This window comes from Furipterus horrens, unplaced genomic scaffold, assembly GCF_987537825.1.
Source record: "Furipterus horrens unplaced genomic scaffold, mFurHor1.1.pri manual_scaffold_1, whole genome shotgun sequence".
Lineage (NCBI taxonomy): Eukaryota > Metazoa > Chordata > Mammalia > Chiroptera > Furipteridae > Furipterus > Furipterus horrens.
Window position 1 is genome coordinate 188,684,721 of NW_028327171.1, and position 25,104 is coordinate 188,709,824.

Here is a 25,104-nt window from a genome sequence, read left to right on the forward strand (position 1 = left end):
TGAGGGTGCACAAGAAGCAACCACACATTGATGTTTCTCTCCCTCTCTTTCTCCCTGAGTTCTCTTCTCTCTAAAAATAAATTAAAAAAAAATATTTTTAAGAGAATATACACTAAGCACATAAGCCTAAGTGTCTATCAACTATTAAAATTATAATAAATATCTCATAATAGCAATATTAAATAAAGATTGCTTAAAATTTTTGTCTCAAACCTTTCGTCATCTGATAAATAAATACTCCCTCTGAACTGTTCATTAAATTAGCCAAGTAACCCTAAGAAATGAGGATACCTGATTATTAGGAATCACATATCTTTACAAACATAAACAGAAGTTTATGCAAAATAGGGCATCAAAAGGACCTCTTTATTGTCCACAACACATTATCAGTCTTAACAATAGACTGGACTTCCAGCCAAGATGAAGGCCTAGACAGACAGCTGTGTCTCCCTCCACAACTAAGAAGGAATACAACTACCTCAAAACTAGAGACAACCAGAAGTTCCAGAAAATTGAGCTACACAGAAGTCCGCCAAACAAAGGGATAAAGAAGAAATGCTCATCCAGACAAGTAGGAGGGACAGGGCCAGGGCAGAGACAATGAGGTGTGATGGCGGCAGCAGTAGCAGTGGCAGACCAGCAGAAAGCTCAGTCAAACATTTTAAAAAGTCAAGAGGGGCAACTGGGGAGCACTCCCAGCACCAGACCAGACCACAGAGCTCATGGTTCCAGCGCCAGGGACAATAAAGCCTCATTGCTTCTGATTGTACAAACCAGTGGGGGTTGAGGTGGAGGCAGAAGCTGCCAGTCTCTCAGCAGAGTTCACGTGTTTAAAGGGCCCCTACAGTGCTAGAACATCTGCAAACTTATCCACTCTGGGAACAATAGCCAGGGCATCACCTAGAGAGGCATCAGGCCTAAATGGAAGTAGGAAAGTGCCTGGAAAAGGGGCCAGTGCTGAGCAAGCAACATTGTTCCTTCTCAGACCCCTCCCCTACACACAGTGCCACAACGTGGTGAAACAAGTTGCCCTATAGTGATGAATACCTAAGGCTCCACCCCTTAGAACATAACAAGTGTGACAGCTCTACCTAATACACAGAGGCAAACAAACACAGGAGCCAGTCAAGACGAGGAGACAGAGAAGAATGGCCCAAAAGAGGGAATGGATCAAGGTTCCAGTGGGAGAACTAAGTGATGAGGAGATAACCAACCTGACAGATGCAGAGTTCAAAACACTGGTGATAAAGATGTCCACAGACTTCACAGATATGCTTAAGGATGGCAAATGCATAAAAGAAGTGAAGGCTATGCTAAATGAAATGAAGGAAAATCCACACTAAACCGATGGTGAAGAGAAGAAAACCAGGGTTCAAATCAGAGATTTGGAACATAAGGAAGAAAAAACAGTCAACCAGTACAGAATGAGGAAAGAATAATTGAAAAATGAGGAGAGGCTTAGGAACCTGTGGGAGAACTTTAAACATGCCAACATCCGAATCATAGCGGAAGAGGAAGAGCAAGAAATTGAAAACTTATGTGAAAAAATAATGAAGTAAAACTTCCCAAATTAGGCAAAGGAAATAGACATACAAGTCCAAGAAGCACAGAGACTCCCAAATAAGCTAGACCCAAAGAGGACCACATCAAGAAACATCATAATTAAAATGCCAAAGGTTAAAGATAAAGAGAGAATCTTAAAAGCAGCAAGAGAAAAACAGAGAGTTACCTCCAAAGCAGTGTCTATAAGACTGTCAGCTGATTTCTCAAAAGAAACTCTGCAGGCAATAAGGAGCTCGCAAGAAGTATTCAATGCGATGAAAAGCAAGGACTTAAGACCAAGACTACTCTATCCAGCAAAGCTATCATTTAGAATGAAAGGGCAGATAAAGTGCTTCCCAGACAAGGTAAAGCTAAAGGAGCTCATCATCACCAAGCTATTATTATATGAATGTCAAAGGGACTTACTAAAGAAAAAGAAGATCAAAATTATGAACATTAAAATGACAACAAACTCACAACTATCAACAACTGAATCTAAAAAATAAAAACAAAATCCAAATAAGCAAACCGGAATAGGAACAGAGTCATCATAGGTATGGGGATCATTCAGAGGGTTATCAACTGGGATGGGGGAAGGAAGAGTAATGAGAAAATGGTGTAGGGACTAAGAAGCATAATTCGTAGGTACAAAATATAATAATATAGGAAAGGGTGAAGCCATAGAACTTATATGCATGACCCATGGACATGAACGAAGTGGGGTGGGATTACTGGAGGAAGGGAGGTACTGGGCAGAGGGGAGAGAAGGGAAAGGAAATTGAGACAACTGTAACAATACAATCAATACAATATACTTAAAAAAACAACAATAATGGACAATGTACTAGAAAGGGTAGAAAAGATCAGCAATCTCTGTCAAACTCTTATTTGTTATTAGTTTTTAAGTATCTTTTAAAGAACTGACTTGAACTTAAAATTCATTGCTTCCTTGACACTGTTAAAAATATAATTTCATATCATTCTCCTATTGGCTTTGTCACCTTTTTAAAAGGATAAGTTGAATATTAAAATTTTATACACTGGTATAACGAAGTTTCCAATCCATGTGGCATCTTATAAAACTATTACTGGTGCCCCACCCATGGCTTCTCCCTAGTTCCAGATCAGTTCAGCGATTGTTAGAGAGGCAAGACCAGCTTTAAGGCAGATGGGGTTCCCATTACAGGTTATTTCACATGCTGAATGTGGGTGGTGTTTATGACATATAACAAGATAGTGTTGAAGTGATCTCAAGAGTTTAATAGGTTACAGACTTCTATCCCCATTTTCATGAATAACTCATAAAATTACCTCAGACTGTTTTCTATTGGAAAACAAATTTTATTACAATACTTTATGTGTGTTGACTTTTCCCAATTGCTACACCCTTCAATACTTCTTCCCTTGGAATTCTTACCTGTTTTATAAAATTTAAAACAAAGTTTGCTACTTCAATAAAGGTGTAAATAGTTTGTGGATTGGACTCTTTTATGAGGTTATTTAAAGACTGAGCTAAATCAAGTAATCAGCTCCCAGCACTTTCAGGAGGATGGAGCCAAGTAATATAATACTTGCTGGCAGCACTCATTTATTTTTATGAAGCTTTCTTTCTATATCTTTCTTATCCTGTTCACTTTAATTCACCAGGGTATATCACATTGTCCTTATTTTGAAGAAGTGTTTGTAAGAGAACTATTTTGAATCTAGTTGAAAACAAGAGAAACTATGTACTGTTGGATGCTGCTATACAAATAGATAAAAATATTTCAAATGTACACTGTTAACTAAATAATTTATAAATTGTTTATAAAAGTGGAAACAAACAAACAAATATGAGTTTCCTGAAGGCAAGAGGTTGTATGTCTTACTTATTTAGTTTTCACCTCCTAGCTCAGAGCTTCACACCTAGGAAATGTGGTTTGCTGAATGAATATTTTCCCACCAAATATCTATATGGTATATAATATTCTTCTAGCTGAATCCTGGGTAGCATTGCACCCCCTGTAGACACAGAGTCAGGATGGGAAAATTATTGATGTAGTTAAGTGTTTCTCTCCCATCACATGCAGCAAATTTCTAATCTTTGTACTAACTGAAAACATATCTGATTTAGGACTTCCTTTATCTTGTACTTGTTTTTCCTTTTGTAGAGATCCCTGGTGATCAAGTCTGGGTCAAGAGTTTGAATCCTGGCTTATCCTCTTACAGGATGGGTGAAGCACAATTTAGGTACCTCAAGGACTCTGGCACATCAGTGGCCATTGGAGGAAAAGTGGGGACGATGCTGAGGTGATGGTGCCAATGGAAGTGGCAGTATTTGGCAGAAGTAGCAGCAATGATCAGGAAAGGCACATTGGTGAGCCATCAGGAAGCCTTGTCAGCGGTGGGGATGCACCTTCACACCCATTCCCTGTGGCCAGATTCTTCAGCATGGATCACCAAGGAATGGGTTCTTGACTTGGGCTGCAGGTAGAATTACCTGGGGAGCTCTTAAGAAGTAGTCATTCATGCTTGTGGTCTCACCAGACCAGGTAACACAGACTATCCCTCAGTATGGGTACTGTTCTTCAAGTTCCCTATGTGGCTCTAATGCTCAGCTGGGGTCAGGAACCAGACACCTAAGGATGCTGGAGCAGGAGAGAAATGGCATTGGGTACATTTCCCATGAGACTTCTTTAAGAGCATATGTGAAGAGACCCCCCCACCCCCCCCACCCCGGGATACCCAGGACCTGGGAAGGAGCCAGTGTGCCCTGAGGAGGAGGAGCTGGCAAAGGGGCTGTAAACCCTGAAATAACAAGTTACCCAAATATAAAGCATTCATTTGTAAAACACAATTGATCAACTGGATTACAAATGTCAAACTTTAACTCATGCTAATATATGGAATGCTGAGGAAATGTAGATCCTTCTTTTAATCTGGAAGTAAACTGATTAATCTCCTGAGCCCACATCTGCTGGGTTGAAGGAAAAATTGCTACTCTTAAGATTAATACTTAAGAATTTCCAAACATGTAAACAGCGCCTTAGATTGGAGAAAAAGGCTTGTCTCCTTGATTGCTATCCCTTGATTCTCTCCCTCAGGTGAAGACCAGTGGGTGTGTGGAATGCCATCCAGCTGTGTGCCCCTCTGGCCTCTCTCTACAACTTAAATCTCTGATGGTCTTGGGATCCATTGTTTTGTTCATGGGCCACCTCCTCTTCACTGGACAGCTTCCCATCAGTTCACCTAGGCGAAGATTTTAAGGGTCCATGTCTCTCCTCTGACTTCGTGTCTCCTCCCTTAGTCACTAAGAAGTCAGTCTGGTCTGCCCTGCTCTTCCATCTTCCTAGATGCAGCTTCCCCATGGTGGCACGGCCCTCTCCTTTAGAGTCCCAGGTGGAAGACTGTGTGACGTGTCCCCTCCATGTTCTAGCCATCTAACCCCACAACAGTCCCATTGAACCAAAGTAGAGAGAATGTAAATCAGAACAAATATTTGACTGCTTTCTCTTTTCTCTTTTACAAACACATGCAGCACTTTCTTTCCTGCCCTATACCAGCCTTCTCTAAAAGAGGAGTAATAGATATTTTTTTGCTATGCTAAACAACAGAAATCTTTATTGAGTTGCAAAAAAAATGAGGTAAATGGACTTATAAAATTCTTCCTTATAACAACCTGGTTTCAAATCTGTTGTCTTGTTGTGTGATATCTTAAATGTTCAAAGCTAGGTAGTCTTTCTTTCTTTCTTCTTCTTCTTCTTCTTTTTTTTTGCATTATCTGAAACGAATCTATCTTCCTCTCCTCTTTTCCCTTCCTAAGCCAGTGAAGGTTTCAGGCCAGTGAGGAAGAAAGGATTGTACTTGGTTGAGAAGGAAGAAAGAAAACAGGTCACATTAATAAACTCCAAACTATTGCTCTTATTGAAAAAGTAGTCATTCTGAAAATGCATTACTTAGTTATTTTTTTTTTTCTAGGAAGGGGAATTTTGCAGGAAAAGAGCTCTTCCTTTAGGCCTTGACACATATGTATTCATTAGGTGCCAACTGTGTGCTTGACACTGCCAATATTTGATGCTCACCAGTCTGGCTACAATAATACCCACCTTCTTGGCTGTCCTGAAGATTAAATAAATGAGCTGTTATGTAATAGAAACCAGATTTTTAGTACAATAAAAAATATATCCATTTCTTCAACCTTACCTTTTTTATCTGTTTATAACTGTTGTTGTTGTTTGCTAGTTTGCTAGTTAAGACGGTTCATTCCTAGGTCAATTCTAAAATTTAGTAGAAGTTGATTTATCTCAATATCTGTATTGCCTCATCTGTCTGCCCGTCTACAATATAATTCATAGTTATCAGTGTGGACCTTCAAGATCCTGGGAGGCCTTTGGGGTCTAAGAGTAACTGAATTCTGTCCAGTGTCATTTTAGTGATAAGTATATTTTGACTCTATCTTAGTTCTCTGAAAATCAGTAATTGTCACCATGATTAAACCAACCAGAAAACTCCCTGAGCATGTTAGCTAATTTAGAACTGGCTATACAGAACACTATATTTTATTCATTTCAAATGGCTCCCATGAGGCAAGTTCCCTCTATTTAAGAAAATAAAGAAAGTTGTGACTCAGGAGCTGACTAAAGGAACTGGTGGGATATAGAACACTTGCCCCCTGAGTCACCAGTTCAAATGTGACCCCAAATTGCTAACATCTGAGTGTCATTTGCTAGCCTCAGCATGATCACTGAAGGAAGAGAAGCCACATCATACACACACCAGATACCACCACAATTGCCTCTTGTTCTCAATAGAGAAGCAAGGTTCAAATAAACCCCAGAATTTACCTTTTTCTCTTCTCATTTCTCACACAGCATTGTCCTACTACAAACCAACATCTGAGATTTATTTTCCAATGGAATCATTGCTTCTCAATGTATTTTTTGAGATGAGTTTCAACTAATACTAGAGACATAGATATTTGTTTTGTCATAATGTCATTGACTGTGGAAGATGGTGTAATGAGTACACTAATTGCTCCAATGTCATAAATATGAATAATAATTTTTAATATTTACTGAGCATCTATGACTGTGTTAGCATGTTATATGGACTTCATGATCTAAGCTTCAAAACAATACTGAATAGTAGCTAATGTGAGCTTTATTTTACAAATGAGAACCTGAGATGCAGGTAGATTAGGTATTGTGCCCAAGAGTATAGCTAGTTAGGGGCTGAGCTGGGATTTTTCTGGCTGCAAAGCCATGCTACTTCTTTTTTGTGCATGGATTTCCCACATCTTGCTTCCAGTGGCTGTTTCTTGTTCACCTATTTTCTGTGTGTTTCAGATGTGTCGTTCTGCCTAAGGAAGAGCAGTAGGCTGATCCGTGGAGTGTATTACCAATTAGCAACACTAAGATTATCAAGTCTAGCTATGTTTTAAATTAATCTATAATGTAAAGGCTTAAATCTCTTAAAGGTAGTCTTTATCCAAGTTTTTCAAGAGGTATTTCTACTTTAGTCATTTCAAACTAAATAATTCAAGGCTAGAAAGTATAATTTTTTAGAGTGAGAAATTAGGTAATAGAAAACTTGAACCATGTGTTCAGAATGACCCATGAAGAAATTAAAAATAAAAGTAAATTTCATGATAAAAATTTAACTTTGGGTTCTCAAAAGATGGTTTAACTTTCTTTTAATCCAAGTACTCTTATGCTATTCTTTGAAATTGTCAAAATAAATAATTTTTAAATATCAACTATAAATTTTCTCATTGAGAGGATATTTTCTTTAAAGCAAAATCTTCTGAAACTAACCTTCACGTAACAGTTTTAGGAGTTGGGGAGCTAATGTACTATAAAGTCAGTATCTAATTGGCTGAATCAAGAAGACATTTGCTCTTTTGTTAATCAGAGCCTTAAATAAGAAATAATAGATGGAGCCAAGAGTTAAGTTCCTTTTGTGTTTCTAAGTTATCTTTCTCATGGTTGGAGCCATGGAATACTTGCTTGTGTCCATGGCATATTCTAAAAGAGAATGGACCAGTATCTCAGGTGGGGTTACAACCATTGATTCCAAGATTTTTATTCTAGAACCAACAGTCTGAGAAGTGAACATAGCAAAGAAAAGTTTTTAGTCAATGTATCTCATTGGGCAAATGAAGACTGTATATCACTGGTTTCTGAGGGGTCATGTAACTGGGGCCAAAAACAAAACCCTCTGGATTAAATACAAGATCTAGGGAAAGCCTTCCCCATGTAATTCAAATGTGGGCTAACACTGAAATTTGATGGTACACAGTAACTATAATAGCATATCTTAGCTAGAAAAATCAGCACAAATAGCATGGCAAATATGCGTTTAGAACAACAGCAACAACCACCACCAAAAGAATACCACCAGGCTCATGAGTCATGAGGCATTAAATTTAATTAGTTATAAACGATGATTAAGTTACAAACATGTATTCTATTACCCAGGAATGGTGAAGAGCTGTGCTTGTTGGGTTCAGCTGTGGGAGTTACACCTATAAGTGGGATCAGCAGGATCCGAACCCTTGCTCTCAGTGCCAGGGAGAAACTGCAGGGTCAGCCTTGCTTTACTTCACAGAACTTGAAGCACAGTTGTGGCGCAGCTGCTAATAGCAATCCAAGTTTCTCATCTATTTGACTGCATAGAGAAAAATCACTTTGTTTTACAGATTCCCCAAAGGGAAATATCTGATAGAATTTAAGAGACTGATTTATCTTTCTAGGTGTTTGGGAAAATTTTTGAATAATATTTTTAGACTTCAATAGCTTAAAAAGACATTCCTGAACACTGTGGCTTTTAAGGAGCAATTTGTTCCATTTACTGAATTAAGTCTCAAATCATAAATTGAAAGCTGGTGATCTGTAGCCTGGATCTAACACCGTACTTTTAATATTATTATTTTGTCTTGGTTTCAACAAAAGCTCTAAGTATGCAATCTTAACCTGATATAATCCACTGGAACTGGATACTGACTGGGCTGCCACTATTGACTGTAGGAGCCACCAGTTCCCCCAAATGCCTTCCTGGTCCCCTTCTCTCATATAAGTTCCCTGCCTGTGTAAAAGAAATGGCCCACAAAAGAAAATCTCATTCTATTACGTAATGTCTTTTCCTACCCCATGGTCTCAAAGTCTTCTTGAAACTAACAGGGAAGCAGTGGCCCAGAATTATCCTTGGAAATATGTAAGATATAATGGAATAAGATAAACTAGGAAGATACAGCACTTGGACCTCAAGGTTCAAAGTTACCATTTTGTAAAGTTCTTAGTTTATTAATCCTCTCATCAAAAATTTGCACAGATAAGGCCACTGAAGAATCTTTACTCCTTTTTGCCACTCCTTTTGGTCATACTAACATTGGCCTTTGCAGTCCCCCTGACTTTCTCCATTCTGTTCTTTCATTCCTTACTCTGTTTTCTTGAGGTCATATTTTTCTCACATAGGTTATTTCCCACAAGTCTATGTTTGAGTTCAATTTTCTTTGTGTAACCCAAGGAACCCTAAGTCATGCCAAAGCCAGTTGTTTTGCCAGCACCAAGATGGATTCCAAATCCAAATATAAAGATGACATCTGGCTCGGTCCTGTGCATGTTAACTAGTTTTTTGTGAATCTCTGTCTTAGGTACTATTGCCTTTCCAGGGTGAAGGACATCAATAACCAAGTTTCCATTGCAGTAGTCTGTTGGTCATGAACGTTCTGGTTTTGGATAGCTACTGTGCTGTTCGTGATGGTGGCCCACCTTTAATCACCCAAGGAGGAAAAGAGTCAGTTACTTTTTAATTCACCTGTTCTTGCCAACAAATCAGCAAGAATTATTACAACCACAGCTCTGATAGTTATTCAGCTTCTTCCCAGTGCCAAGGAGCTTTTACTCAAAGAAAAGAATTAGTTCTAGTACTGAAAAAATGTTTATAATAAAATAATATGTCTTAAACAAGTATATGACTCAGTATAAGAAGCAAATTCAGTGTTATCCCAGAATGGTGTATCTTTCTGGTACAGAATTGAGTATCATATACTGATTGCAATTTTTTTTATCCTTACCCAAAGACACTTTCATTGCTATTAGAGAGGAAGGAAGGGAGAGAGAGAAACATTGATGTGAGAAAGAAGTAGTGATGGGTTCCCTCCCCTATGCTCCCAGATCTGTGACTGAACCTGCAACCTAGGCATGTGCCCTGATCAGGAATCAAACTCGCAACCCTTTGGTTATGAGAGGGTGCTCCAACCAACTGAGCCACACCTGTCAGGTCTGATTGCCAAATGTTTTTGATGAAAATGTGTTATGGGTGTGAAATGAACTTTCACTGCATATTAAGCATTGGCCTGAGTGCTTTTCTTTTTATATACTATTTATTCTATCTTTAAATCTATTCTACAATTAAGTGTTTTTATATTTTTAATGGAAGCAGTTGAACTGAGAAGCAAGGAAGATAAGGAATTTGTGCAAAGTCACACAACTACCACAGGCCATGGCACATACTCAAAGCTTGTAAGTAATTTTGGAGTAGCAGAACCTGGGCCCGTTACTAAGCTTCCTCACACTATTCCATAACTTTCATTTTGATAAAATGATGAAGTGCTGGAGTGTTGAACAATAGAAGTCATAATGGTGTGATCTGTTTTTTATAGTAATATGATTCATCTTATTATCTGGCCTGCTGTCAGGATTCTGATAGACCCTAGTGAGGCAAATTTGATCATAAATGATACTCAGGCCTATTATGTTTGATTGTTTATTGTCAGTTCAGCATCATTTCTATCCACATAGACCGAACTTCCCATAATCCCCTTCCCATATTGTTCTACTTCAAAGTTTGTCAATGAAAGAAATGCAAGATATGGACAATGAAAGTGAAGGAATGTCATTATTTTTAAAAGTTCTTAGCAAGTCACATGGGTAGTCATGAAGTACTAGAGACTTTCCAGGTTTTCCTGGTGGTATCCACATAGTTATACAGACTGAGATGTTTAGCAGGAATTTGTCCAGAACCATTTGTGAATTTCAGAGGTTTACCTGTGAAACTTCTGAAATCTACTGATTTAGGTGTTCAAATGAGGTCTCCCATGATTGTTTTTTTCACCAGTCTTCTGTTGGAGCCTTCCTGACATTCATTCATGCAACTTTCTCCACATTTCTGCAATCTCCAATGCCTATATTAATCCCTCTATTCACATAGAATGGTTCTATTTCCCTGTGTGAATCCAAACTGACACACCACCCAGTCCCTGATTTTTGATCACCCCAGAACATAGGGTCAATTCTGTAAAACCGGGAGCCACCGGGTAATGAGCTCAGTAGGGCAGACCCTCTTAGCTGTCCTCAAAAACCAGTTCTACTGTTCTTCCCTCATAAGTGAAGCTTCTTGTAGCTAAGAAGGTCCATGTGAGTTATTGCAAGTCAATGGGATGCTAGTGGAAGTGGTGTGTGCAAGTTCAGAAAATGTACATAAAAGAAAGGGCTATTCCCTTCTTCATACTTCCACCTTTCTGCTAGCTGAAAAATAATAGTTGAGTTTCAGCAACAATTTGGGACCATCATGGAATTTGGGTTATGAAAGGCTCACACAATAGAACAAAAAGCTCAAAAGAGACAGGGCCCCTAATACTGTGAGCAAACCTTCCAGAACTAGATAGCCAACTGTAGACATTTCTATACGAGAGAATGAAACTTCTATTTGATTTAAGTCACCGATATTTTAGTGTTGCTGTCACTTTCAATCATAATTAGCCCTCACTAACACATCAACCTTACCAGGAATTTTTCAGTCTGTTAGTGAGGCTGAAGGGAGGGAGAAAGTCTCAGTGGACCTTTCAGAGAATGACCTACAAGAATAGCACAGGGGTGATAGGGGGTGTGAGCAAGACTTTCAGTAGCTATATCTTAAACCACCTGAAGATATGAAGATTTCTTCAGCATTAGTTATTTTGATTAAGAAAAAAGCTAAAGTGATCTTAAAATGAACAAAGCAGAGTAAGAGTCATTATGGCAAATCTTCTAAAACTGATATTTTACTACAGCATAATTTACATATAATTTGTCTATGTTCCCTATTTCCAGAAAATAATTTTAGCAGTTTAGTGACTTATACACTAAAAAATAAATAAATAAATACATCAGAGAAGGTCAGATTCAGAAATAATATGCAAATTGCCTAATATGATCTGTGGTCTGATTTGTTCACCACTATATTTCATGAACCTGAAAGTTGCTCAATAAGTATCTGCTTTAGAAATATGTACATTATGCATTAAGACACATCATAATTAAAATGCCAAAGGTTAAAGATAAAGAGAGAATTGTAAAAGCAGCAAGAGAAAAGCAGTTACCTACAAGGGAATTCCCATATGACTGTCAGATGATTTCTCAAAAGAAACTTTGTAGGCAAGAAGGGACTGGTAAGAAATATTCAAAGTTATGAAAAGTGGGGACCTACAGCAAACATTGCTCTCGCCAGCAAAGCTATCATTTAGAATTGAAGGTCAGATGAAGAGTTTCCCACACAAGAAAAAACTGAAGGAGTCCATCATTACCAAACTGTTATTATATAAAATATTAAAAAGTCTTATTTAAGACTTCCAGTCAGGGCACATCAGAGAAGGAAAACTCTGATTCCAAAAAACCTCCGCTGCCTTGCGGCATACCTCTTCAGGGGAAAGGCTAAGGGAGTAAACCCCGACAGGAAATCTGGAGCCGGAGTTCCTAAGGCGGTTTGATGTTGTAGTCAACACTGGCAACTCCTGCAGCGCACCTGAAGCCAAGCTGTATTGACTCTGTCTTTCCCCTTGGATCCTTCAGCTGCGAAGAGAGGGGGGGTCTGCTGCATGGGCAACAGCTGGCCCTCCATATTACCCTGCGCAGGCTTTGTAGCTTCACTGGAGAGGACAGTCCAGCGTCATCGCAAGATGTCGACTCAACACGGGAGGAGACAGATACCGGTTATAAGCTCATCCGATTGGCGAAGGAAACGAGCGCCAGGGGTCTCCTCTGACGGTGGGAGAGGTCATCGCACCTCACTGGACAGCTACCGCCCGCCTCAAGCTGGGCAGCCCCCAGCCAATTAGGTGCCGTCTCGCCATGGCTCGCCTGCCCCACTGGGTGCGTGGGGATCAGAGAGGCGTCTCTCGAAAAGTGGGCCACGAAACACCCACACCAGGCAATTCCAAGCAAAAAACAAGAAAGAAGCCTCCAGCTCTTCGCCTCGCTAGCTGGAACATCAGGACCATGTGTCCTGGACTTACTGCAGACCTTCCGTGGATCAATGATGCCAGGAAAACCACCGTCATCGACAGGGAACTGGCACGACTAAACATCGACATTGCGGCTCTACAGGAGACCCGGTTGGCTGACAACGGAACTATCAGAGAAACCAACTACACCTTCTACTGGCAAGGGAAGTCTCCGGACCAACCAAGACAGCACGGTGTTGGGTTCGCTGTGAAGAACACGCTTGTTAACTCCATAGAGCCACCCACAGGAGGCACAGAGAGATTACTTACCCTCCGATTGTCAACAACTTTCGGCCCAGTCAGCATTCTTAGCGCGTACGCCCCAACCCTCTGCGCCACCACCGAAGAGAAAGAACAGTTCTACCATGCACTAGACGAAGCGTTATCCAAGATCCCCAGAAGTAACGCTCTTTATCTCCTTGGAGACTTCAACGCAAGAGTAGGAGCTGACCACATGGCCTGGCCCACCTGCCTCGGAAACTTTGGGAGAGGAAAGATCAATGAGAATGGTCAGCGACTGCTTGAGCTTTCTTGTCACCACGGCCTGTGCGTGACAAACACATTCTTCAAGTGCAAAGAGATCCACCAGGTGTCATGGAGGCACCCCCACTCCCCCCACTGGCACCAGCTTGACCTCGTCATCACCAGAAGAACGGATATTGGCAGCACCCTCCTCACCCGCAGCTACCACAGTGCAGACTGCGACACGGACCATGCCCTCGTGGTAAGCAAGGTGCGCATAACGTCGAAGAGGTTGCACCACTCCAAGATGAAGGGTCGCCCACGCATCAACACCAGTTGTGCCAGCAACCCAGTTAAGACCCAGCAATTCATCAACAGGATGGAAGATGCACTCGGCAAGGGAATGGCGGCAGACGACATTATCGAATCCAATTGGTCACGTCTCTGCGACGCCATATACAACTCCGCCATTATTGCTTACGGGAAGAAAGAGCGGAAGAACGCTGACTGGTACGAGGCTCACTGGGAAAAAATGGAACCCGTGATCGAGGCTAAGAGGAAGGCCCTACTGGCTTACAAGGCCACGCCCACTCCCAGTACACTTCAAGCTCTACGGGCTGCCAGGAACAAAGTCCAGAAGACCGCCCGCCACTGTGCCAACACCTATTGGCTAAACCTGTGCAGAACCATCCAGGAAGCCGCCAATATAGGCAACACACGAGGAATATATGAGGGTATCAAGAAGGCAACAGGCCCAATCCCCTCCAAGATCGCCCCCCTTAAGTCCAAGACAGGTGAGGTCATCACTGACCAGGAACAGCAAATGCGGCGGTGGACCGAGCACTACCTCGAGCTGTACGCAACGAGGAACACCGTAACAGACACTGCTCTTAACGCCATCCCAGACCTACCAGTCATGGAGGAGCTAGACACCCCACCTACTGCGGCAGAGCTCGGCAAAGCCATCGACCACCTCGCTTGCGGGAAAGCACCAGGAAGCGACGGAATCCCTCCAGAAATCCTAAAGAGCGGGAAACCAGTCCTGCTACAGCCGCTCCACCATCTACTCTGTCTCTGCTGGAAGGAGGGTTACATCCCCCAGGATATGAGAGACGCCAACATTATCACCATGTACAAGAACAAAGGAGACCGCAGCGACTGCAACAACTACCGGGGCATCTCTCTCCTCAGCGTCGTCGGCAAAGTATTCGCCCGGGTCGCTCTTGCCCACCTGCAGACCCTTGCTTCCCACGTCTACCCAGTGTCCCAGTGTGGCTTCAGAGCTGGCCGATCAACAGTGGACATGATCTTCTCCCTACGCCAGCTGCAGGAGAAGTGTCACGAGCAGCATAAACCACTCTACCTCGCCTTTATCGACCTCACGAAGGCATTTGATCTGGTCAGTCGAAGCGGACTCTTCAGCTTGCTACGGAAGATTGGCTGTCCACCACATCTGCTTGCTGTGGTCATGTCCTTTCACGACAACATGCACAGCACGGTGTTCTACAACGGTGCAACCTCTTAGGCCTTCCCAGTCAGCAGCGGAGTAAAGCAGGGCTGCGTCCTCGCGCCTACGCTGTTCGGAATCTTCTTCTCCATGCTCCTCCAATACGCCTTTAAGGACTGCAGCGAGGGTGTCTTCATTCACACCAGATCCGATGGCAAGCTCTACAACCTGGCCCGTCTACGAGCCAAGACCAAAGTCAAAGAGGTGCTCATCCGTGAGATGCTCTTCGCCGACGACGCAGCCTTGACATCACACTCCGAAGAGGGACTCCAGCAGTTAGTCACTTGCCTTTCCCACACATGCAAGGAGTTCGGACTAGCCATCAGCCTGACGAAGACGAACGTTATGGCTCAAGGCACGGGGACTCCCCCATGCATCACCATCGACGGATACACCCTGGAGGTTGTCAACGACATCACTTACCTCGGGTCCACCATCTCGAGCTCTCTGTCAGTCGACTTGGAGGTCAATCGGAGAATCGCCAGGGCAGCCACCGTTATGGCCAAACTGAACCGGCGAGCGTGGAACAATTCCAGCCTCACTGAGAAAACCAGACTGCGCATCTACCAAGCCTGCGTACTCAGCACTCTCCTCTATGGCAGCGAGACGTGGACCACCTACGCAAGGCACGAAAGGAAACTCAACAGCTTCCACATGAGGTGCCTGCGACGCGTCCTGCATGTCACCTGGCAGGATAAGGTCCCCAACACCGAGGTGCTGAAGCGAGCCAACATGAGCAGTTTGCATGCAGTTCTTAGTGAGAGACGCCTCAGGTGGCTCGGCCATGTCAAAAGAATGGATGCAGGCCGTATTCCCAAAGACCTCCTCTACGGCGAGCTAGCAGAAGGCCAGAGGATGACAGGGCGCCCAAAACTGCGGTTCAAAGACATCTGCAAAAAGGACATGACACAATGCTCCATCAATCTCAACACATGGGAAGTTCAAGCAGACGACCGCCTAGCCTGGAGGCTCGCGGTCAGGCAAGGTACGTCACGTGCAGAGGCTGCGCGCAACGAGGAGGCGGCCCAGAAAAGATCGAGGCGGAAGCAGCGTCAACAGCAGCAACAACGGCCATCTGCCTTCACCTGTAACAAGTGCGGCAGGGATTGTCACTCCCGAGTCGGACTGCACAGCCATTCTCGGCGGTGCAGATAGACTCTCAAGAAGCTACGCCATCATCTCTCGAGACGGACGGCTGCCGACGACTTATTTAAGAAAAAGAAGAGCAGAACTATGAACAATAAAAAGGCAATAAATGCATGTCTATCAACAACTGAATCTAAAAAACAAACTAAGCAAACAAGAAGAACAAAGACAGAATCATAGATATGGAGAGAACTTTGATGGTTGCCAGAAGGGAAGGGTATGTGGGGGAATGCGTGAAGAGGTGAGGGGATTAAGTCGTACAAATTGGCAGTTACAGAATAACCGTGGGGATGTAAAGTCATCGGCATCGGCATCGGCATCGGCAGCCGTCCGTCTCGAGAGACGATGGCGTAGCTTCTCGAGAGTCTATCTGCACCACCGAGAATGGCTGTGCAGTCCGACTCGGGAGTGACAATCCCTGCCGCACTTGTTACAGGTGAAGGCAGATGGCTGTTGTTGCTGCTGTTGATGCTGCTTCCGCCTCGATCTTTTCTGGACCACCTCCTCGTTGCGTGCAGCCTCTGCACGTGACATACCTTGCCTGACCGCGAGCCTCCAGGCTAGGCGGTCGTCTGCTTGAACTTCCCATGTGTTGAGATTGATGGAGCATTGTGTCATGTCCTTTTTGCAGATGTCTTTGAACCGCAGTTTTGGGCGCCCTGTCATCCTCTGGCCTTCTGCTAGCTCGCCGTAGAGGAGGTCTTTGGGGATACGGCCTGCACCCATTCTTTTGACATGGCCGAGCCACCTGAGGCGTCTCTCACTAAGAACTGCATGCAAACTGCTCATGTTGGCTCGCTTCAGCACCTCGGTGTTGGGGACCTTATCCTGCCAGGCGACATGCAGGACGCGTCGCAGGCACCTCATGTGGAAGCTGTTGAGTTTCCTTTCGTGCCTTGCGTAGGTGGTCCACGTCTCGCTGCCATAGAGGAGAGTGCTGAGTACGCAGGCTTGGTAGATGCGCAGTCTGGTTTTCTCAGTGAGGCTGGAATTGTTGGGGATGTAAAGTCAAAAAAAGTCGGCAGCCGTCCGTCTCGAGAGACGATGGTGTAGCTTCTTAAGAGTCTATCTGCACCGCCGAGAATGGCTGTGCAGTCCGACTCGGGAGTGACACGGTATCTGTCTCCTCCCGTGTTGAATCGACATCTTGCGATGACGCTGGAGTGTCCTCTCCAGTGAAGCTGAAGCTACAGAGCCTGGGCAGGGTGATATGGAGGGTCTGCTGTTGCCCATGCAGCAGACCCCCCCTCTCTTCGCAGCTGAAGGGTCCAAGGGAAAGACGGAGTCAATACAGCTTGGCTTCAGGTGCGCCGCAGGAGTTGCCGGTGTTGACTACAACGTCAAACCGCCTTAGGGACTCCGGCTCCGGATTTTCTGTCGGGGTTTACTCCCTTAGCCTTTCCCCTGAAGAGGTATGCTGCAAGGCAGCGGAGGTTTTTTGGAGTCAGAGTTTTCCTTCTCTGATGTGCCCTGACTGGAAGATCGAACCAGCGACACTTAGCTCGCAGGCCGACGCTCAATCCACTGAGCCAAACCAGCCAGGGGATGTAAAGTACAGCATAGGAAATAGAGTAGCCAAGGAACTTATCCACATGACCCACAGACATGAACAATGGTGTGCGGATTGCTTGAGGGAGTGGGGGGTGCTGGGAGCAGGAGGAAAAGGGAGATAAATTGGGACAACTGTAATACCATAATCACTAAAATATAATAAAAAAAATGAAAGACGTGGAAAATGGAGAAATTAAAAAAAAGACATGTACATTATTTGTTGGTTTCCCCAGTCCAGCATCTTTACATAACTCCTTTAACCTGAAACAAGCAGTTCATTTGCCTTTTGGGTTTTGGGTAGGGCTCACCGGGCCACTGGCTCCAGGGGGCTCCTGACATAATCTCTGATACGAGAGAGCCCTACCTGAAACTGTCAATGGAGTTTCACAGAAAGACATTCTCTCCCTACACCCCACAATCGGAGTTTTTGAGCTGGTGGAAAATAAGCATGCTCTGTGCCCCTTTTGTTCAGATACGAATGTGATCCTGTGTAAAGCTATTTTGATACCAGGATTTTTCAGTTATCTGACCCAGTGGTTTTCAACTGGGACGGTTTTGCCACCCCACCCTGTGCCCCCCACCCTCCAAACATTTAGTAATGTCTGGAGACATTTTTAGTTTTTATACTATGAGAGTGGTGCTATTAGCATTCACTAGGGATGCTCCTAAACATCCTAAAATGTGTTAGACAGATCTCCTTCCCTATCTCCATAACAAAGAATCTCTGGTCCAAGACGCCAATAGTGCTGAGGTTGAGAAGACTTTCTGAACCAATCAATCTTCTGTTTCCATAGGTCAGTTTGAGTTAAGTTTTCATCACTTGCAACCAAGAGTCCTGACTACTACAGAGGGGATCAAAGGTTTGATTCTTTTCAACAGTTAGCATAAAGAGCAAACTGGAATGAGTCAGTTTATTGGGAGGTACACAGGTGTCCTAAGCAGCAATACCAAAGATGAAAGTCACCCATGAATCCGTAGAAAGGATTAGAATCCTGTTTTCTTTTTTGTAATTATATTCTGACCTTCTTAGAATCAACTAACATTAATAATGGTCTGTAAATAAAAATATAGTCTGTAAAAAAACAGTTTGTAAATAATAGTCTGTAAATAGTCATTGTCAGTCATTATGATGTCATTTATGGGCTCCCTCTCTCTTTCTTCCAGAGGGTGCTCATACATTTTCTCCCTCTTTTGTCTCTCATGTAGTCTCTCTCTCTCTCTCTCTCTCTCTCTCTCTCTCTCTCTCTCTCTCTCTCTCTCTCTCTCTCTCTCTCTCTCTCCTCTTGCCATCTTTCTGTCTCTCTGTCTCCCTCTTAAGCTCCCAGGGCCCTACTTTTGCTTCTGTAACTCCTTTCCTGAGCCTACTTCTTCTATGGCTTACTTCTACCTCTGTGACTTTCTAAATAAACTTTCTCTTAAAAAAGAAGAAAAAAAGGCCTTATTTAAACATGATCATAGGGCCCTTGCATGGTGTTGTAGAATTTATACAATACACAAAGATGCATTACTAGGCAGCCCCTCTTTCTCATTTGTCTGCCTAGAAGGAATGCCTTTTCTAATTTGCATAAAGACATTTTACCAGCTAGTGGCAGCTCTATATGTTCACATGTGTAATTCCAAATGAAGCAGAAAATTGTTCTGATCTGTAGTTGTAATAAGGCTATCACCCTTAACCTTTTTCAAATGAACCTCTTGAAATAAGGTTTGCTCCATCCAGAATGGTAAGAGCCGCCAGTGCAGAGATTTACAAATGAGTGGACGCCTCAGTTGTCATGTGGCAACATGTACAATATGTCTCTCAGAGCAACTGATGACTCTGGAATCTTTTTCCACAGCACTCAAATGCAATTTTTTTCTTCTGGTTTCTGTTAATATAATAAATAAGAGGTCGTATGTAGGGAAGTATTTTTGTGCAAAAAACTACTGTCAATTTCCCAGCAGGGAAGTCTTGAAGTTCTTTCCTTTGACATGACATAAACTTGGCATAACTTTAGAAGATGGAAAAATCACTAGGTCAAATAAAGCATATTGTATGAGATTAGCTCTGAGTCAGGCCATCTATTTGAGCAATGTATTTAATGGTTGGAGATAAAGTAAATGTCGAAGAATTTTGCCAGTTTCTCCAAAAATTCTATAGATATTTCACTATTGAAAGTAGTTAGAGACTTAGCTTGTAGATGGCAAAAATCCAATTATAATACTTTATTGCTTTAACTCTTTGAGAAAAGTAATAAAGTTTAGAATATAAAGTAAGATAGTATTATATTCTTATAAATTTAAACATGGTGACTTGATTTTGTCATATTAAAAACAAAAATTCCCCAAATCCCCAAAATAACTCCTTAAAAGGATTAGTGTATTTCGATAAAGTAATATCTAATGTATTTACATGTTTTTAAACCAAAAGACTAGATTTCTTTCTCAGTTATGTGAGCCATTGAGATAGTTTGTCTCCAGATCAGATTATCATATTTCAATAATTGAATGAAGGGCAGAACTCTATGCTAAACCAGTTGCAGTCAGAATGGAATAGATTATCTTGTAGTTACAAAATAACTTCCAGAATCTTAGTGGCAACAACATTTTGTTCCCTCTCATTAGATGCCCAGTAAGGGCTGTTGGGAAGTAGAAGAGCCAGGCTTTCTTGAAGTTTTGCCATTTTGTAGCTGGACCACCCAGAACACAGGACCTCAGAGGTTGTTGTCACAGAGGAAGAGGGAACCAGAAGGTTTCAATAGGAGTTTCACGGCCAGACCTCGGAAGTGGTGGCATGCGAGAATTCTACACACGTCCCATTGGCCACACTCATACAGTCTCAGTTTCAGGGGAGCTTAGGAAATCTGGTCTTCCCCCTGTGCTCAGGAGAGGAAGTCATCTAGGGCTACCCCTAGGGCTGTCTCTGCTACCCACATCTGCAACTCAGATATCTCAAGATGCCATCTAGATCAGAACACTGATGTCAATTTTCTTTTCTTGTGGCCCTTCCTAGTTTAGTTTTTCCATCTTCTTTCAGATCTAGAAAGAACTGTCCAGCCTATTTTCCCAAATCTTATCCTTGGTCTTTGAGTGAAATCCATTTATTTTCTTTGTCCCCCAAAACTTTTTTCAGAAGCCAGGCAGCCCAGACTGCTCTGGAAACTTTTGCTTCTATTTTTACAAGTCTTATTGAATGCCTGGGTTAATGGGTCTTTTTCTTAGATTTTTGATAGAGCTCTTTTTGAAAACCACTAAAGATGTCCTTAATGACAATTTTATTTTTAAATGTTGAGGTTACACGCTTAATAAAATAATATTTTAAAAACAGAATCAAGCATGAATTAAATTACTAGACAAATAATTAGATGATAAAAATACAGAATTTTAAGGTTCAGTGTTTTACAACCTGGAAGGAATAGGAACAACAGCATATTTCAGGAAAGAAAACTTCCAGGAATTGATCTTAAATCAGTTTTTAGAAAGATCACTTTGCTCTTCCAAAAGATCTCCTCTTTATTAATAATGCAAGGAAGATTTACATCTTTATTTCTTAATTAAAAAGTCTCATTGGCATTGTTATTTTGATTCTTTGTTCTCAGTCTGAAGCTTGAATTCAAACTTAATTTATACATGAGCAACAACACGGGCTTCTTTACCAGTATTGAGCAATTTCAGAACCACGTGGCTTTTCCTGAATGGTCTGTGGAGGTAATCTTTGCTATGTGGGGGCATGTGAATAGGGAAAGGTAATATCCTGGCCTCATGGGAGTTACTCATATCGCCTCTGTTACTAACATATGACAACTCTAGCTTGAAACTAAAAAGTTGAATGCAGCTATCTCTACTAACAAATAATGAGAGAGAAAAATATAGTAGTGAGTACCTAAAGAATATCAACTTCAAGTAAAAATAGATTTTGAAAATTATAAATGTATAAGAAAATTATGCTAGATATTTTCAGTCTGTAGTAATATAAAATAGATTACACAAAGATTATATTAAAACTTAGGTGATGAGACATAAACATATATAATCACCCTGAGTTACAGGCTGTGTAACTCCTGCTGCCCACACCTAGGTACACACGAAAAGACCAAGATGAGCAATTTTCATAGGTGAATATACTCAAGCATTTTAAGAAAGAGAAAATTTAATACTATTTAAATTGTTCTAGAAGCTAGAAAAAGAAAACACAAAGATTGCAATTTTTAAATAAAGTTAATATAAAGTATGAATACTGAAAAATTAAACACGAACATTACATGCTAATTTTATTTATGAATTGTGATACAAGATGCTAAATAATATATTAACAAATATAACTCAACTGAACATTAAAATAAGACATCACTATCAAATGGATGTTTGTATGTTAGGAAAATTTCCAGTATAATTTACTATAGTAAGAGCTCAAAGAGAATATCCATAATTATCTTCATACATACTAAAAAAGCAATTTAAGAAATTCAATGATCAAATTTTCAATCTAGCAAAGTAATGCAGTAACATGTAAAAAATGATTTTACATCTTGACCAAATATTATTTATTCCAAGAATGCAAGGTTGATTTAATATCTGAAAAGCATTAATATAATTAATTATATCATTAGAATGACAGAAAGAAAAAAATATACGATCATCTCAATAACTACAGAAAAAGCATTTGACAACATTCAACACCTCTTCATGGTTAAAATATCCACTAAGCTAGAAATAGAAGGGAACCTCCTGAATCTGACAAAAAACATCTATGAAAAATTCATAGTTAACATCACCCTTAATGGTGAATGATTAAGTACTCTCCCCCTAAGATCATAAACAAGAGTAGGATGTCAACTCTTACTACTTCTATAATATTTTAATGATTATTCTAACATGGATAATTAGGCAGGAAAATAAAATAAGATAGGAAAGGAAGAAGTAAAACTACCTCTATGCAAAGATGATATGATCTTATATACAGTAGGCAAAAGCAGGTTTATAGGTACGAGTATGCAAAACACAGAGTTTATTGTTGTATTATTTTTATTAATTATTGTATTATTTTCCATACAAACAATAGTAAACTTACTTTTGCTCCACACTGTGTATAGAAAGTCCTAAGTAATGTTGTATTACCATCACTACTATCTATATACAAAAATTTTTCATTATCCCTAACAAAAACTCTTTATCTTCTATTCCTTCTGTCTCTACGAATTTGTTTTTTCTAGACATCTAATATAAACAGAACCATACAATATTTGCCTTTCTGTGTCTGGATTATTTCACTAGGCAGTTTTTTTAAAGTCTATTCATGCTGTAGCATATATAAAAATTTCATTCTTTTCTATGTCTAAATAATATTTCATTATATGTATTTACTACATTTTGTTAATCCAACTATCTACTTTTGGCTATTGCAAATTGTTGCTATGAATATTAGTGTACAAATACCTATTGGAGTCCTTGCTTTCAATTCTTTTGGACATATACCTGAAAGAGAAATTTCAGAGTCGTAAGGTAATTTTTGTTTCATCTTTTGAGAAACCAAAAACTGTCTTCCACAGTGGCTACTCTACATTACATTCTCATCAGCAGTTCATGAGCCTCCAGTTTCTCCACTTCCTTTCAAGGGGCTCCGCTTTCATTGGGGTCTGAGGGAAGGGTGACTAGGGTGCTTCAGATTCATGCTTGGCTGGTGAATTTAAAACATAAGAGATGGAATTTAGGGTGCAGAAAGGGAAAAGTGGGGTCACTCAAGCGGTTAGTTATCTAGGTCATTCAGGGCTTTCTCAAAAGGAAACTCCCTGGGTGGGGTCACTTGGTTTCTTATCCAGTTGCTTGATACTAGTACCTGAGTCATACAACTGGAAATATGTTTGTTTGAGATAGCTGTCTTCAAAATAGAAGCCTCCTTGGCAACAATCAGAAGCTTGTCAGGTACCTATATTATAATAAAAAAGTTAATGTTAGGCACTTACACCACATGGTTATTTCTCTGTCTTCTTGTGAGAACTATCTACTTGCAAACTTTCACTCTTTTAAAAAATTTGGAGTGTTTGCTTTTCTGTTGTTGAGGTGATGGTTTCTTAGATATGACATTAAAAGCAAATGCAACAAAATAAAAATAGAGAAAGTGGACTACAGAAAAATTTAAAAACTCTTATGTTTCAAAACACGACACTGAAGAAGTGCAAATTCAACCCAAAGAATGGGAGAATGTATTTGCAAATAATATCCACTATCTGATAAGGAACTTGTATCTAAAATAAATAAAGAACTCTTACAACTCAATTATAAAAGAACAAATAACTCAGTCACAAAATGGGAAAAGTATATAGTTTTTTCTCCAAAAATGTTATACAAATGATCAATAAACACATGGAAAAATGCCCAATATCATTAGCCATCCAGGAATGAAAATCAAAACCACAATAAGATACTACAACTGCAAAATAATTAGAATAAAACACTCGTATAATAATTTTTGGTAAGTATATGGATAAATCAGAACTTTCATACACTGCTGGTGGGAACATAAAAAGGTACATACAACCACTTTGGAAAACAGTCTGGTAGTTTCTTAGATGGTAAGACACAGGGTTATCTTATGACTCTGCAATTCCATTCCTAGGTATACACTCCACACAAAAACCTCTAAACCAATGTTTATAGCAGCATTAACTATAAAAGGCAAAAATGGAATCAACTCGTGTCCATCAACTAATGAATGGATAAATAAAATAGGGAATATTTATTCAATGGAATATTAATCAGCCACTAAAAAGGAATAAAACAATGATATATGCTACCACAATGTGGATAAATCTAGAAAACATTGATACATGAAATAAACCAATCACAAAGGTCACACATTGTGTGATTCCATTTATATGAAGTTCCAGAATAGGCATATCTATGGAGAAATAGAGTAGATCAGAGGTTGCCTAGGGTTTCTGGGAATAAGGGGAAAGTGGGTGACTGCTGAATGGGATTGAGTTGCTTCCTGGGGTGACATTTAAAACAGGTTGTGGTGATGGCTACACAACTCTGTGAAAATACATTAAAATCATCTAATAGTAAACTTTATAATAGTTAACTATATAGTACAGTAATTATATTCAGTAAAACAATTAAAAAAAAATCCACAGCCACTCTTGATTTAAAAATAATAAAAAGAGAATGAGAAAACTTTGGAGGTAATGTGGTGATGGTTTCACAGGTGTATATATATTTTAGTACTTCATAAAGTTGTATACTTTAAATACATGCAATTTATTGTAAATCAGATTTAGTTCAATAAAGCTTTGGAACTGCATGACAGCAGAAAAATATAAAAGTATATTACTTATGTGCCAGCATGAGAATGGCTATCAATAAGGAATATTAGAGGTAGTTCCACTAATGTCAGAAAATAAATGTATTTTTAGAACTTGTTAGACCATTATTATTTAACCATATTCTAGGAGTACAAGCCAATAATTTAGGTGAGAAAAAATAAAATAAAACTTGTAGATGGTATAATTGTTTACCAAATAAATGTAAAAATAATTGAAAACAGCCCAATAACTTTTGTCTATACAAACACCAGTTAGAAAATATAGTGGAAGTAAAACCACATTTACAATTGCAACCATAAAATGATATACCTAGAAATGTGCAAGGTTTATAAGAAAAAAAATGCAGACTTAAATGGAAA